Source organism: Mobula birostris, chromosome 6 (genome assembly GCF_030028105.1).
Source record: "Mobula birostris isolate sMobBir1 chromosome 6, sMobBir1.hap1, whole genome shotgun sequence".
Classification (NCBI taxonomy): Eukaryota; Metazoa; Chordata; class Chondrichthyes; order Myliobatiformes; family Myliobatidae; genus Mobula; species Mobula birostris.
This window is the reverse complement of record NC_092375.1, coordinates 74,850,877-74,865,633: the sequence shown is the minus strand read 5'-3', so window position 1 is coordinate 74,865,633 and position 14,757 is coordinate 74,850,877. Positions and strand designations below refer to the sequence as shown.

The 14,757-nt window shown below is 44.3% G+C and overlaps 1 non-coding gene across 1 annotated transcript; it reads right to left on the bottom strand.

Annotated features, from left to right (window-relative positions):
* Window positions 1-3,461: 3,461 nt before the first annotated feature.
* LOC140199909 (U6 spliceosomal RNA) lies at window positions 3,462-3,563 on the bottom strand. The gene has a single exon (XR_011886523.1). It is a non-coding gene; the product is annotated as a U6 spliceosomal RNA (small nuclear RNA).
* Between the last annotated feature and the right edge of the window lie 11,194 nt (window positions 3,564-14,757).

Genomic DNA, 14,757 nt, shown 5'->3' with positions numbered 1-14,757 from the left:
CTGAGCCTAGATAGAAAATGGGATTCCGAGCTGGAAAGCTGGGAAAGAATAGCATCAAATCCTACTGATTGATTCACACTTCTCCATCGTAAACTGCCTCTGTAATTGTGCCACCTCATAGGATGTGCACCAACTCCTATCAGTCCTCCAACTCACAAAGGCAAACTTGCTTGATTCTTGTACTCACATTATTCCCTGTGCACTCTTTTCACTCTCCACACCACCTCCCCAAGATCCTGAGGTCCATTTACTGCTGCCTCATACCTCCCTGTCTACGCTGCTGGCCTATCATGTTGAATTTGTCGTGAGGAGTTCTCACCCTTACCCCTTCAAACCCCACTGACATCAACTCATTCTTCCAAATTTAACATTATGACCCCTAGAAAACTTACACCAGATCTCCCTCCTCCATCCTTTACATGAACACTTTTTTATCAGCCACAGATTGGGATATGTCAACCATGCTGCTAGTAGTTACAATTGTATTCAATGTTTGAAGAAATTGCAAGTAAAATACAAGATGGGGAATGACTAATACAATGTCTCTGATGCTGTTCCTCCCTGATCAAATACTCTGTTACAATAACTTTTGTGATAAGGCTGCTCACCAGCCAACTTCCACAGATAAATGGAACACACTTATGTCAAACTACCATTAAAAAGAAACATGATGTTTCCATGATGCTAAGTTTGTAGGTTCACAGAAAAAAAGAAACCACTTTGATCTCCGATGGAGTAAGATGTTGACAGCGTATATAGTTATTCATGTTACAGAACCCTTGCACCCACCACCTTAGAAGCCAGCACCCACCACCACTGAACCCAGCATCCAATACCACAGACTCTGCACCCACCACCACAGACTCCCTGCACCCACCACCACAGACCTCTGTATCCACCACCATCACCACTGGCTCCTAAATCCACCACCACAGAACCCTGTATCCACCACCACCACCACTGACGTCTAAATCCAGCACTGGAGAACCTTGCACCCACCATTGCAGACCTTTCAGTTGCCAGCACATACCAGGCACCCATCACTACAGACTTCTGCACCAACTACCACAGGCAAAGCACCCAACGTCCCAAACCTTGCACCTGTACCACCATAGACCTCTGCACCTACCACCTCATATTCTGCACCCACCATCACACACCCAGCACAAACCATCACAGACCTTACACCCGCCACCATCACAGACACCTGCTCCATCATACATTAAACCTTTTAAATTAAATATTGCTGCTCACAACTCACGTGCTAATGTCCACTCTTATTTCACACAACCCATGTTCAGTGCACTGGTCAGTCTGGCATATCATAACACTGGCCCACCTCGGGGCTCAACTCTCAGGAACATGCTCACAAAGGTTTTATCTATAAGACAACATGACCATAAGACACAGGAACAGAATGAGGCCATTTGGCCATCTAGTCTGCTCCATAGCTGATTTATTATTTCTCTCAACTCCACTCTCCTGCCTTCTCCCCATAACCTTTGACGCCTTTATTGATCAAGAACCTATCAACCTCCACAGCCATTTGTGGCAATGAATTGCCTAGATTCACCAACCACTGACTAAAAAAATCCTCCTCATCACTGTTCTAAAGGGACATCCTTCTATTCTGAGGCTATGCCCTCTGGTCCTAGACTCTACCACCATAAGAAGCATCCTCTCCAGGTCCACTCAATATAGGTCTTTCAATATTTGATAGGTTTCAGTGAGTTCAATGAGATCCACCCCCCCACCCCCCACCCCTATTCTTCTGTTCTCCAGTGAGTACCGGCTTACAGCATTCAAAAGCTCCTCATACATTAACACCTTTATTCCTATATTCCTAAATCATTCTTGTGAATCTCATCTGGACCCTCTTCAACAGGAGGACGTCCTTTCCTAGATAAGGGGCCTAAAATTGCTCACAAACTCCAAGTGTGGTCTGATCAATTCCTTATTAAGCCTCAGCATTACATTCTAGCTTTTATATTCTATTCCTCTCAAAATGAATGCTAAATTTGCATTTGCCTTCCTTACCACCGACTCAACCTGCAAGTTAACCTTAAGGAATCCTGCATGAAGTCTCCCAAGTCCCTTTGCGCCACTGAATTCTGAATGTTCTCTCCATTTAGAAAATAGTCTACACCTTTATTCCTTCTACCAAAGTTCATGACCATACACTTCCCTACACTATATTCCAACTGCCACTTTATCACTCATTCTCCTAATCTGTCTAAGTCCTTCTGCAGACTCCCTGCTTCCTCAACCAACCTGCCCCTCCACCTATCTTCATATCATCCACAAACATGGCCACATATTTGGTCATTCAGTACAGGGGGAGGTGGGGGGACAAGGAAGCGGCAGGTTATTCTAGCAACATTGTTCCTGCAGCTGGCCAAGATGTCTATCCATGGGTCCTGGAGGCAAGCAGTGCCCAGGCTGACTACTGGCAATTTTTCAGGGATATGTCTGTGTCTGGATATCTCTAGGAAAAGAGCATGCAGAGTCCATGGCTACGATGGAAGTATTCTTGGATCACTAGGCACCACGGGGGATAAATGTCATTCTAGATTGGGATGGAGACATAGTTTCCCATAGTTTGTATTGGTCATTGTTATTATCTGAGTATTTGTTATAGTATTGTAGGATTATAATTAAAATTGATTTTTTAGAATTATTTAGTTAGAAAAAACGTACTTTTGTCATTAAAAATTGTAACCCGCTGAGCGTCAATGCATGACAGGTGACACATGCCCACACCAACACCCAGTTGCCCTCTGTACTTGTAGGCGGGTACAAACCATTGCCCAAAGTATGGTAACAATTAGCTCCTGATCTCAGTCATCACAGTGAGTTGTGGACATGGCTTAGTTCATCATGAAAGTTGATTCCCCTATGGCCCTGAAATTCTGGCTGAGCCCCTGGACTTAACATTTCCTTTGCATATCTCCAATTTCTACAGGGAAGGAATTGAATCTAAAAGCGGACCACCTGTGGTACTAAATTCCTCAGTGGCAGGGCCATGGACAATGATACATCCCACTGTGAGCCAACTGCTTTCTGCCCTTGACGAGTGCACGCCAATTTCTTGTCTTCAGAGCCACGTCCCATGATGCTTTTCTCCCTGTAATTGAACTGAATGCGGAAATCACAGGTCTACTTGTGTAAAACCACAAGCCTTCTGCTTTGTTACATTTGTGACTCTGGGGAAAGTGTGATCGTGTCTCTCTGTCCTTCAGCACGGCTTCATTATGCTCTAATTGAGTTCCACTAGTCAGGGGAGAACCTAATGCAATTTAGGTGACTCTTATTTAAATAATAAATCCCAGTGGCCCCATAATAATAATTGAACTGCAATGTCAAATTAAAATTTCTTTATAGAAACATGCTCTAGTGTAAAACAGAACCTACATTTTGCTCAGAATGAAACAAGACTTTGCAGATTTCACACACTTCTTTTTAATAGAATGGAGCACTTCACGAATTTGTGTATCATCCTTGCACAAGGCAGTGCTAATCTTCTCTACGCCGTTCCAATTTTAGTAAGTGTGCTGCTAAAGAAAGCTGACACAATAAGCTCACGTTTCCTCTTTTGGAGTCATGTGAAAGTGCTTCAGCAGAGCAGAAGGATGCTAAACTGAGTGGGCTGCAGGCAATAGATTATTATATCAATAAGTGGTGTCTCTGGAAGGACATCCATCACATTAAGAATAGACATTATACAGTATCAAACAGATCAGCAAAAAACTGGATGCTCAGCGTGCAACTGGATTAGTAACTTCCATAGGGGAATTTCCCAAGAATTCAGTCACACAGGGTGAAACCAGGTCATAAGACCACTAGACACAGGAGCAGAATTAGGCCACTTGGCCCATTGAGTCTGCTCTGCCATTCAATCATGGCTGATCCTCTTTTCCCCCTCTCAGCCCCACTCCCTGGCATTCTCCCCATAACCTTTGATGCCATGTCCAATCAAGAACCTATCAAGCTCTGTCTTAAATACACCCAACGATCTGGCCTCCACAGCTGCATGTGGTAATAAATTCCACAAATTCACCACCCTCTGCTAAAGAAGTTTCTCTGCATCTTTGTTTTAAATGGACACCCCTCTATCCTGAGGCTGTGCCCTCTTGTCCTAGACTCTTCCACCATGGGAAGCATCCTTTCCACATCTACCCTGTCTAAGCCTTCCAATATTTCAAAGGTTTCAATGAGATCCCCCGTCAGCCTTCTAAATTCCAGTGAGAACAGGCCCAGAGCCATCAAACGTCCCTCATATGATAACCCTTTCATTCCTGGAATCGTCCTTGTGAACCTCCCCTGAACCCTCTCCAATGCCAGCACATCTTTTCCAAGATGAGGGGCCCAAAACTGTTCACAATACTCAAGGTGAGGCCTCACCAGTGCCTTATGAAGCCTCAACATCACATCCTTGCTCTTGTATTCTAGACCTCTTGAAATGAATGCTAACATTGCATTTGCCTTCCTCATCACCGACTCAGCCTGCAAGTTAACCTTTAGGGCGTCGTGCACAAGGACTCCCAAGTCCCTTGGCATCTCAATTTTTTGCATTTTCTCCCCATTTAGAAAATAATCTGCACATGTATTTCTGCTACTAAAGTGCATGACCATGCATTTTCCAACATTGTATTTCATTTGCAATTTTCTCATCCATTCTCCTAATCTGTCCTTCTGCAGCCTACCTGTTCCTCAGCACTACCTGCTCCTCTACAAATTTTCATATTATCTGCAAACTTGGCAACAAAGCCATCTATTCCATCATCTAAATCACTGATATACAGCATGAAAAGATACAGTCCCAATACAAACCCGTGCAGAACACCACTGCTCACTGACAGCCAACCAGAAAGGGATCCTTTTATTCCCACTCGTTGTCTCCTACCAATCAGCCAATGGTCTAACCATGCCAGTAACTTTACTGTAATGCCATAGGCTCTTAACTTGGTAAGCAGACTCATGTGTGGTACCTTGTCAAAGGTCTTTTAAAAGTCCAAATATACAACATCCACTGCATCCTCTTTATCTATCCTACTTGTAATCTCCTCAAAGTATTGCAACAGGTTTATCAGGCAAGAATTTCCTTTAAGGAAAACATGAGGCCCTTCTACAGCAACCCACCCCTTACCAACCTTCAACCCATCAAGCATCAACACTTGCCTACAGTAATTTCGTTTCTTATATTGTGTCCTCCCTGCTTCACCATCCTCCATACACTGGTTACACTGGGCAATTAGTCCACCAACCCCTTTGTAGGTGGGAGTATACCTACAAAGAACATGGAAACTCTGCAGACATGACAGCCAAAGCGAAGGATGAACCCCCAGGTCTGGAGGTTCAGGCAGCTGTGAACCATTGCACAAAGTAGCATAACAATGACCTCTTGATCTCTCAATCATTGTAGCTAGCTGTGGACATGGCTCAGGCCATCATGAAAACCAGCCTCTCAGTCAAGGAATCTGTCTACACTTTCTGCCATCTTGAAAAAGAAGCCAATATAATTAAATACCTTTCCCAACTTGTTTCATCAGGCAGAAAATGCAAAAGCTTGAAAACATGTGCCACCAAGCTGAAGTGCAGATTCTATCCTGCCGTTGTAAGAGTATTGAATGGACTCTCACCCTCACCGTAGCCTTTGCACTTTACTGTCCACCTGTCCTGTGCTTTCTTATTATCTGTAATACCATACTCTGTATTCTGTTATTGCTTCTCCCTCGTACTACCCCAAAGTATTTCTGTCTTGAAATGATCTTTCTGAAAGGCATGCAGAATAAAACTTTTCACTCTATCTCGGTATGTTTGACAATAATAAACCAATTACAACTGCGCTGCCCTACCTGTGTATTGAGCATCTCTCAACTAATGGTGGAATCAATGGCAGAGTGTAATGAAAATGGGATAAAGATGGTATAAACCTCCCCTAGTCCCCAAAATGTAAATGTAAATGTCAGGTTGATAGCCAGCTGTTGTTTGCTAGGTGCCTTCCTTTGACATCCATCAGCATTTACGGCCTACCCAGATGTTTGGAAGGAATCTTAATGATGTATGTTTAGATGGTGATGCTGTCTGTGTTTAAAGGAGGGTTTGTGAGTGTTTTAGTCACTCTGTTGTAATCAGCAGGTAATTCAGGCCTCCTGATAGTTGGGCCCAACCTTCTGAAGCTAGTATATGAAATCCAGTAGCCAGCTTTCTTGTTTGGAAGGCTGGCACAGCAGCTGAGAAGAATGCTGAACCACAATTGCCGGGTTTCCCCATTCATTGCACACTGATCTGGAGTGCCAACATCATCCATGTCACCTGCTCTCACCAATCCTGCCCTGCTGATCTCAGTCTGTGCATCTGTGTGTGTGGGGGGGAGCAAGTGAGAAACAGCGTGGCACTTCTATTGTTCAAAGAGTTCCAAACTAACAATTATATTAAAATGTCCACTCAATGTGCTAAAGGGATCAGAGAAAGAAATCCTGCCCCGAGTCCTCTGTCTCTCTAACCTCTTCCCCTTCCACTCTCAAAACTTGCAGAGCTGCTGGGGTTTAGTGAGTGTGTGGGTCCTGTGGTGAGGAACCTGTGACATACAGGCAGAACAGACGGAAACTCTGGCCTGGATCTCTTGGCTTGCTGCAGGTTTGAATGATTATGCGAAGTGCAATGCCATGGTATAGGAACTGGGAGAGATTCCAGGCCACAAGGAGCCTACTGAGGTAGAGCAGGGAAGGCTGCAAAGAAAGTAAATGCACAAGGCATACTCGCAAACATATCAGACAAGGCTATAGCCTTTCAGTCCCAGTGACCCATGATCAATCCTCATCTCAGAATTTCTCTGTTTAGACTCACTGACTGGTGGGTTAATCAGACACTTTAAGTTGCTACTGGTGTGTAGGTCTGGGGAACGTGGGGAGCATTCATTTGGTTAGTATATGTGGATGTTTGAGTTTTAGCTGCTGACTTGTGGGTGAAAAGGCCTGTTTCCATTTGGTAAGAGTCAAAAACTTTAAAATTTAAAATACAATGTGTTGAGGAACAGGAAGCCTCAACATTCTGGTGGGTATGTGACCAGAATGTGGTGCCAAGTGGACCCTGACCTCTTGCTGACATGAATATCAAGGATGGCTGGACACAGCTCAAAGACTATCAGATGTCCTGCACCACATTTCTCACTCAAACAGTACACTGCTTATTCATCTTTACCTCATCCTGGGATCTTGCTGTGCTCGATGGAGCGACCATGCTACCTGTTGCCAAGAGGTGGCTAGGCACCATCTGCATGTAACACACTTTGAGATCTCCCCTAGGTCTGGGCAGGTACTCAGGACCCGAAGGTGATAGGAATCTACACATTCCAGAGAAAAATGGAGGGTCAAGCAAATTCGGTTGTGTCCACTTCATTCCCTAAAAACAAGGCCAACTACTTGAGTTCCACAGCCTTGTTGAATGACAAAATATGGATCAGCAAGGTAAATCAATAATAATGACAGAGTTTTCTCATTCACTCCTCTCCTTCTCAAGCAGTCCATTGAGATTGAAGATGACTTGTTTCCACTCCAATTCTGTGGCTTCTGAGGGGACTGGTGATGCTGATGTGGGGACCATGACTGTCCCAGGGACTGCTAGCTGGGATGGATAGTTCGAGAGATGATGTACTTCTTCCACAGTTTGTGGCGGGCTTCTACGGTGAAAAGGTTGGAACAGTGACTTGCAGCCCAAATACTCTGTTTTGAGCAGTCATGGACCAGGAATTCCCATGAGCTTTTGGAGATGTCACACTCATGAAGGCTATGAGCATATCTTTGTACTGTTTCATCTGCCCACTGGACAGTCTCACCATGACAGAAACTGTGGGAAAAAAGAGGAGCTGAACATTCAAACTATGAGCCTTGCACATCAGAGGTGGCCGACTACAACTAGGATTTTGATGCTGAGGATGCTGGCCTTTGAAAGGCCACATATCCTAGTGTAGGATTTATGGGGGCAACATTGGTAGTATCTCTGCAGTGCCTTGTATTAACCACTGTAGGTAATCAATGGCTCCACAGGACACCGAACCGCAGAATCACTGTAGCCCAGCAGACAATGGGCCTTTGTGCTGGGTCTGAAGTCTTGATCTTCAAACAACTTTTCTTCATATGGCTGATCCTGCAATGGGGCACTGAAGACAAAAGTTATTATTGGGGAGGGGGGCAGTGTTGTGTAGAGGAAACAGGTTGACCGAGGACTTTATTTTATAGTTAAATGTCTGTCTCAATATCTCTCACACTTCACTGAATGAGTCAGCAATGGCTCAGAGCTCAGACTCTGAACTTGCAAGCGTTGTCTATGTGCTGCAACGTAAGGGGCAACCTTTTATCTGGAGAGCAAGCAAATGAGGTGGAACAGTTTCTCAGTTTGCCTGCAGATGAGCTTCATGCTAATTGGAGAGCTGGAAGCTTGTTGGAGATGAGGCACAGAACCATATAGTACAGAAACATGCCCTTCAGCCCATTGTGAACATGCTGGCCATCAAGTACATAGCTATAATAATCCCATTTGCTAGCACTCAGTCTGTAAAATACTATATCTGTTCTTATCTATCCAATGTTCTATAAAGTTTTACCTAGACCTTCCTTTTCTTATATTCCATAGCCTGGATCCCTGTCTGCCTTGTTTACTACCTGTGCTGCCACTGTCATGATCTTTGGACTTGAACCTTGAGGACCTTTAGTACTCAGTGTTCCCTGGGGCTTCGCAAAATGTGTCACCTCACACATCAAGATGAAGCTACATTTGCCAACACTCTGCCCAATTTAGCAGCCTATCTGTATCATTCTATCACCAAAATCTAACATCTGCCCTCAATATCCACAACACCACCAGTTTTTGTGTTATCAGAAAACTAATCAATCGTAAAACCTACATTCACATCTAAGTTGCTAAGGACTGTATAATAAATGGAAAGGGTACACTACTGGTCATAGGCCTGCAATACAAAAGTATCTCTGCCTGGTTTGCAACCAGTTTGTCAATTTGCCTTTTATTCCATGGACTCTATCCTTTTGTATCAGCCTTCCAGGTGGTGTTTCTTTTGAAATGAAGGTGCTATTTCTCTTTAAGATATGGAATAACACTCTCTCAGTGTTGCCTGCTGGCTGCTGCCACTTAGCCAGCAACTTGACCTAAGACTCTATGCCCCTGCGCAGTCAGCCTCTGACTCCTGTTGGAATCTTTCTTGACCACCTTCAGACCCTAGAGGACCTGCAGGAGCTTCCTAGCAACAGACTCAAAGCCACAACTGAAGAAACTGGTTGTATGGTGCTGGTGTTACCTTATATACATAAGTGTGGCACAATCCATCCGCATAGAGGAAAAGCAACATGTACAAAATGTTGGAGGAACTCAGAAGGCCAGGCAGTATCTATGGAAAAGAGTACAGACGACCTTTCAAGCCAAAACTCTTCAGTAGGACGCACAGAGAGCAGAAAGCTTTCCACTGTACCTCCATACATGTGACAATCTAAATCAATACCATTTGTTGTTGGGAAGTGGTGGAGATCTCCTTTCTGTCTCAACTTTTATGTCCATTCTCTTCCATGGTTAATAGAAGCTGCACAATATATTATTACCCTCCTTTAAATGCCACACAGCCTTTCTGATGCTGCAGCAATGGTCCACCACTCTACCAATGAAATTATTCGGCCTCATAGAGACAGGAATAGCCACAGGTGCCTGAACTGCGGCCTAGCGAAATAGGTCAACAGTAGGTGGGGTCAAAGGGAAAGGAGAAGGATGTCATATTGCCACGCTCCCCCATTGAGAAGGAATCCAGCCTTAGATGCGGCCTAAGTTTGTCTCTGTCATGTATCCATCTAGTTGATTCCAGCTTACTCTTAGCTGTTTAAGAGTAAGGGCATTAGATTGTTCCCTACTCCCAAATTCTACAGTCAGGATGCTTCCACAATTAGTCAGTGGTGGGAGCATTTTTTTTGTAACATTGGACAACTGTAGGACAATTCAGGCCTGCGCCATTAGGGTCACTAACTGCATACTACAGGAAGGAAGCAAGCTGAGTCATTATGAATTAAGTTCCGAGAATTCAGTGTTGTAAATTTCTCCAGCTAAACTGCCAAAGCATTTGTGTTTAAGGTGAGTAGTGAGAGGCTCCTGCTGATCACCACTACATGGTCTAGAAACATAGAAAACCTACAGCACAATACAGGCCCTTTGGCCCACAAAGCTACGCCAAACATGTCTTTACCTATATATTGGCGAGACCCGACACAGGCTGGGAAACCGTTTCACTGAACATCTACGCTCCGTCTGCCAGAGAAAGCAAGATCTCCCAGTGGCCACACATTTTAATTCCACGTCCCATTCCCATTCTGATATGTTTATCCACGGCCTCCTCTACTGTCAAGATGAAGCCACACAGGTTGGAGGAACAACACCTTAAATTCCGTCTGGGTAGCCTCCAACCTGATGGCATGAATATTGACTTCTCTAACTTCCATTAATGCCCCTCCTCCCCTTCACACCCCATCCCTTATTTGCATATTTAATATTTTTTTGAATATTTTTTATCTTTTCCCCCTTCTTTTCTCTCTCTCTCCTTTTTCTCCCTCTGTCCCTCTCACTATAACACCTTGCCTGCTCTGCACCCTCCGGGCTCCCCTCCCCGCTTCTCTTTCTCCCCAGGTTTCCCGTCCCATGATCCTCTCCCTTTTCCAGCCTGGTATCCCTTTTGCCAATCAACTTTCCAGCTCTTAGATCCACCCCTTCCCTCCTGTCTTCTTCGATCATTTCTGATCTCCCCCTTCCCCTCCCACTTTCAAATCTCTTACGATCTCTTCTTTCAGATAGTCCTGACGAAGGGTCCTGGCCTGAAACGTTGACTGTACCTCTTCCTATAGATGCTTCCTGGCCTGCTGCGTTCACCAGCAATTTTTTTGTGTGTTGCTTGAATTTCCAGCATCTGCAGATTTCCTCGCGTCTGTCCTTACCTTAGAGCTACCTAAGGTTACCCATAGTCCTCTATTTTTCTAAGCTCCAGGTACCTATCCAGGAGTCTCTTAAAAGACCCTATCATTTCCGCCTCCACCACAGTCGCTGGCAGCCCATTCCACACACTCACCACTCTCTGCATAAAAAACTTACCCCTGACATCTCCTCTGTACCTATTTCCAAGCACCTTAAAACTATGCCCTCTCATGCTAGCCATCTCAGTCCTGGGAAAAAGCCTCTGACTATCCATGTGATCAATGCCTCTCATCATCTTATACACCTCTATTAGGTCACCTCTCATTCTCTGTTGCTCCAAGGAAAAAAGCCTGAGTTCACTCAACCTATTCTCAAAACACATGCTCCCCAATCCAGGCAACATCCTTGTAAATCTCCTCTGCCCCATTTCTATGGTTTCCACATCCTTCCTGTAGTGAGGCAATTGGAACTGAGCACAGTACTCCAAGTGGGGTCTGACCAGGGTCCTATATAGCCGCAACATTACCTCTCAGCTCCTAAACTCAATCCCACAATTGATGAAGGCCAAGGCACCATATGCCTTCTTAACCACAGAGTCAACCTGCACAGCAGCTTTGAGTGTCCTATGGACTTGGACCCCAAGATCCCTCTGATCCTCCACACTGCCAAGAGTCTTACCATTAGTACTATATTCTGTCATCATATTTGACTTACCAAAATGAGCCGCCTCACACTTATCTGGGTTGAATTCCATCTGCCACTTCTCAGCCCAGTTTTGCATCCTATCAATGTCCCGCTGTAACCTCTGATGGCCCTCCACACTATCCACAACACCCCCAACCTTTGTGTCATTAGCAAATTTACTAACCCATCCCTTCACTTCCTCATCCAGGTCATTTATAAAAATCATGAAGAGTAGGGGTCACAGAACAGATCCCTGAGGCACACCACTGGTCACCGACTTCCATGCAGAATATGACCTGTCTACAACCACTCTTTGCCTTCTGTGGGCAAGCCAGTCTGGATCCACAAAGCAATGTCCCCTTGGATCCTATGCCTCCTTACTTTCTCAAGTAGAGTAAAAGTGGCTTCAGCTTATATGGTCTGTCCTGATTTCACTGACCCTAGTTTTAGAGAATATAGGGGCTCCACAACAGACTTGCTCCCGACTGTCAGGCAGTTAATCTTTGGATTCACTATTTTTTTCTCTGTTGTTTTTTTTCTCAATCAATTTAATTCTTCACTGAGGAATTGTTCCACACACGTATTTCACATACCCATCCCTTTCAGAAATTCCCAAAGTAACCTCAGATCAGTGAATTAGTAATTCTTCCAATGTTGCCTGTCTTTTCTTTTCAACAGCCCTTCGAAACAACGATGAATGATGACTGGGTAAGCTACTTTAGGTAAATGAAAGATAAGTATTGGCCAGGACAAAAGATAAACATTCCTATTTTTGCAAGAGTATGCAGTTGGATCTTTTACAACTAGAGATAGAGAGGGACATGATATAAAGTATTGCCCAAAAGATAACTCATCTGTTAATAAATCATTCCCTCAGTCAAGTAAAAGGGGCTACAGCTAATATGCCTGTGCATAGGTGCCTGGAATGTACCTCGAATTCCAAATCTGCTGACCAGCAGGGCTTTTACCCTTGGTTAATTGTGTACTATGTCTGTCAGCAGGTGGTCTCAACTCATAGTGTCTACCTCCTGTAGCTAATAAAGTGGCCACCAAGTGTATGGTTGTGCTGTTCTGCTGCTGTAACCCATCCACTTCTAGGTTCAACGCGTTGTGCATTCAGGGATGCTCCTCTGCACATCACTGTTGTAACACGTGGTTATTTGACTTACTGTTGCCTTCCAGACAGCTTGAACCAGTCTGACCATTCTCCTCAGACCTCTCTTGTTAACAAGGCATTTCCGCTCACAAAACCGCTGCTCACTGGATGGTTTTTGCTTTTCACACCATTCTGTGTAATCTCCAGACACTGCTGTACGTAAAAATCCCGGGAGATCTAAGAACCCCCTTCTGATGTTTGATCTGAACAACAACTGACCATGACTGTGTGCTTTTATGCCTTGAGTAGCTGCACGTGATTGGCTGATTAGATATTTGCATTATCAAGCAGGTATACCTAATAAAGTTGCCATTGTTTGTATCCAGCAAAGGAGGACTGGATTACAAACAAGAGTAAGAATGATACTCCCTCTGCAATTGAGCAGGTGTCAGGGTCGGGGGGGCGAACAGAAAATGCTTAGAATGTGTACTGCTGTGTGAGTTAGTGTATGTGTGTGCGTCTCTGCACATTTGCAGCTGTTATGAGAGACTTTCACTTTAGGATGGGGAGTTGCTGTTATTAAATTACCTATTCCTCATTCTTTAGTAACATTGTATGTACAGTACCATGCTTCAGTCCAGCTTCAAGTGTTGGCTGCCCCAGTAACAATGTATACTCTATGTGTTATATCTCAGTGTATAGTTACAAGCTCAACCCAATACACATAGTCATAGTAAAGTACAGCACAGACAAAAGCCCTCATAGTCCATCTAGTCATGCTGAACCATTTAAACTGCCTACTCCCATCGACCTGCACTGGGATCATAGCCCTCATACCACTGCCATCCATGTACCTATCCAAACTTCTCTTAAACTTTGAAATCGAGCTCGCACGTACCACTTGCACTGGCAGCTCGTCCCACACTCTCACCACCCTTTGAAGAATGAATAACTAACTCCTGCAACTCCAGTCAAGGGAATTTTGCATGGGGAATAATGCTTTTATTAATTTGTATATCATGAAAATCCCATCATCAACACGAGTAATTTGTAAACAGTGATGTTTAATGAAGTTTCCCCTCATGTTCCCCTTAAACTTTTCACCTTTCACTCTTAACCTATGACCTCCAGTTGTAGTCTCACCCAACCGCAGTGGAAAAAGCCTGCTTGCATTTACCCCATCTACACCCCTCATCATTTTGTGTACCTCTAAATCCCACATGTTTTACAGTGGTTCAAGCAGCATCTGTGAAGGGAAAGAAGATTAGCTTTTCGAGTCTGTTCTAACTAAAGGTCATTGGTCTGAAACATTGTGTTCTAAAAATTCAACCCTGTTCTGTTACGTTTTATCCACACTGCACAAATTGAGTTGTAGGTTGGATCATCCCAATCTGAAAATCCCATTAGACATCACTGTCTGCAAACTACTCGTGTTGATGATGGGATTTTCATGATATACAAATTAATAGAAGCGTTATTCCGTATGCAAAATTCCCTTGGGAGGAGCTGCAGGAGTTATTGGTTTATTTATTTAGAGATGCAGCACCGAGCAAGTCCTCCTGCCCAACGAGCCACACCACCCAGCAAACCTAGCCCAATCACGGGACAATTCACAATGAGCAATTAACCTACCAGTCAGTATGTCTTTGGAATGTGGGAGGAGACTGGAGCACCCCAAGGAAACCCATACGCTCACAGGAAGGATGTACAAACTTCTGACAGACAGCATCAGAGTTGAACTCTGAACTCTGAACTCTGAAGGCCCAAGCTGCAATAGCATCACACTAAACACTATGCTACCACGGTGCCCCTCCTAAGCTATTAGTACCATTGCTAAGACTCTAAGGAACAGAATTAGGTCACTCAGCCCATTGAGTCAGCTCTGCCATTCCAACATGGTTGATTTATTATCCCTCTCAAACCCATTCTCCTGCCTTCTTCCTGTAACCATTGACACCCTGACTAACCATGAACCTATCAACCTCTGCTTTAAATATACTCAACGACTTGGCCTT